Here is a 2,300-nt window from a genome sequence, read left to right as displayed (position 1 = left end):
GTCCTTTCCTTTGAATCAATCTATTCTGCTTCCAGTATGGACACAATGTGGGAACCCCTAGGGTAATTTGTGTTACTGATCCATCTAAAGATAAATGTGTGGTCCACTGTCCGTGTCCCAACACCCAGACTAAATTTCCAGGACTGTGCACTGTAGTATATCTGCAGTCTATAGGTCCATCCATGGAGTCTCTGCTAACCGTGTGATTATACCCCCTACACTCACATCCCCATTTTAATGCCATTTTCACCGGTACCAATCCAATTTGGTCTTCCGGTGTATCACATGTAAAAACCTCAGTACAATTCCAATCCTCTTTCTGCGGTCTGAACTCTCGGGAAGATGTAGACGTGATGATGGCCCTATAATGTGACTGATTCTTTACCCCTGACCATTGGATGCACCATTGTACTTCCCCAAGGTAACTATAGTGTTCCAAAACACTGGGTCCCCACAATGTCTTCCAACTTTTCCAGGTATCAAAATTCTGTGTGATATTCTGACAACTCATCTCATTTCGTTGGGATTTTGTTCTTATTCGTACTGTATTGCATGGCTCATCTACTGGGGTTGCAATCAAACACCTCCTGGTATTTTGAATACAACCAAAATGATTTGGTTTCATTTCACATTCCTCTTTAGTCATAGCCCGAATGGTCATGCACAAATCCCTCCATACCTCTACTTGTTTAGGAACTGACTGGCAGGACCATGAAACATTCTTGAATGATTCAGGCATTTTGGTTACCGGTATTATTCCCCAGGGAATTGGTTCACCTGCAGCCTGTGGTAATGGCAGACAAGCTGTTATTTTAGTCACGTTCTGCATGATCCCAAAATCTCTAATTAATCCTACCACTAGGTTTTCCTGCTCAGCATTTCGTTCTATTGTATCATTAGCCTCCCGTCTTCTCCTTCCACCGTGTCCCTGTGAGGATGACATCATTCTGTCATGCCTCCACCATGCATTCCCTATTCTAGGATTAGTGACATTCAACCACCCACAACCTTTGCCTCCCTTCTCCCACCAGCTCGTCCCGTCCTCTACTCTGTCCCAGGTCAGTTCCCTATTTTGCTTCCTCCCAGCACGATCCCTTGTCCATGGCAAAACACTCATACTCACTCTTTTGTAATCAAAACTATCCCGTATTTTGACCAAACATGTATATTCTCCCGTATCATTTGTGGTTACCTTAGTAAGATTCAGTACCGTGTTTCCTTGTTGTTTATCCTGATCCCAACCGACTTCTGTCTTGCCTCGGCTTCTTTCAGCCCCCCGTTGCCATATTGCAATAACTTCACTGGCCTCAACTTTCTGGCTGTGAAACATAACACAAGTTAATTGAACATCTATCCCTTCCATGGCTGTAACCTTTGTTTCTTTAGCCTGTACTAAAATAGACCCTTGAACGGGTACCAGTCTCATGATTACTAGCAGCAATATAATTAAGAAGGCGGCTTTGCGCGGAAGATCATCCGGGTTGGAGACACTATCTGGGTTTCCCATTGGAACGGTGCCTTCTTTACCCTGGTGTAATGGATCCAAGCGTCCATCCCCTGGACCTTCACTGCCGTGTAGGTCGTCATCATCACCTGGTGGGGTCCGCTCCATGATTCCCGTAGCGGATCCGTAATCCACTTCTTGACGTACACCTGGTCCCCAGTCTGGATGTCGTGGACAGAGTTCTCCAGCGTGAGTGGTTTATTCCACTGTAACGTATTTCTTAAAGAATTCAAAATCTTATTAAGTGACATAACATATTCTGCAATTGCCTGATCCCCACTCACATGTACCTCCCCTTTTAATACAGTTGCATGATATGGTTTGCCATACAGTATCTCATATGGACTTACGCCTACCTTTTCCCTCGGTTTAATTCGAATCCTGAGTAGGGCCAAAGGCAAAGCCTGAGGCCAGTGCAGTTTAGCTTCCTGGCAAATCCTTTTGATTTGTCCTTTCAGAGTGTGATTCATTCTTTCCACCTGCCCACTAGACTGAGGTCTCCAGGGAGTATGCAAATTCCAGGTTATATCTAACATCCGTGCTAATTCCTGCACTACCCCGGCTATAAAATGTGGACCCCTATCTGACGACAATCCTAAGGGTACTCCAAATCTTGGTATTATTTCTTTTAACAAGGTTTTTACCACCTCCTTAGCCTGATTAGTTCTACACGGAAAAGCTTCTGGCCACCCTGAAAACGTACATACGTACACTAACAAGTATCTGTATCCCTGTGCCCTAGGCAATTCAGAAAAATCAACTTGCCAATAATCTCCTGGCTGTGGCCCAATTTGCA

General features: G+C 44.6%; 1 long non-coding RNA gene across 1 annotated transcript; it reads right to left on the bottom strand.

Annotated features, from left to right (window-relative positions):
• Positions 1-565: 565 nt before the first annotated feature.
• On the bottom strand, positions 566-1,551 carry LOC135460429 (uncharacterized). The gene is made up of 3 exons (XR_010443233.1): positions 1,528-1,551; positions 1,193-1,319; positions 566-784 (listed from the first exon to the last, which is right to left on the bottom strand). It is a non-coding gene; the product is annotated as an uncharacterized LOC135460429 (long non-coding RNA).
• Positions 1,552-2,300: the final 749 nt, after the last annotated feature.

Source organism: Zonotrichia leucophrys, unplaced genomic scaffold, assembly GCF_028769735.1.
Source record: "Zonotrichia leucophrys gambelii isolate GWCS_2022_RI unplaced genomic scaffold, RI_Zleu_2.0 Scaffold_45_405039, whole genome shotgun sequence".
In the NCBI taxonomy this organism is placed as follows: domain Eukaryota; kingdom Metazoa; phylum Chordata; class Aves; order Passeriformes; family Passerellidae; genus Zonotrichia; species Zonotrichia leucophrys.
This window is presented reverse-complemented; position numbering and strand designations above follow the sequence as displayed.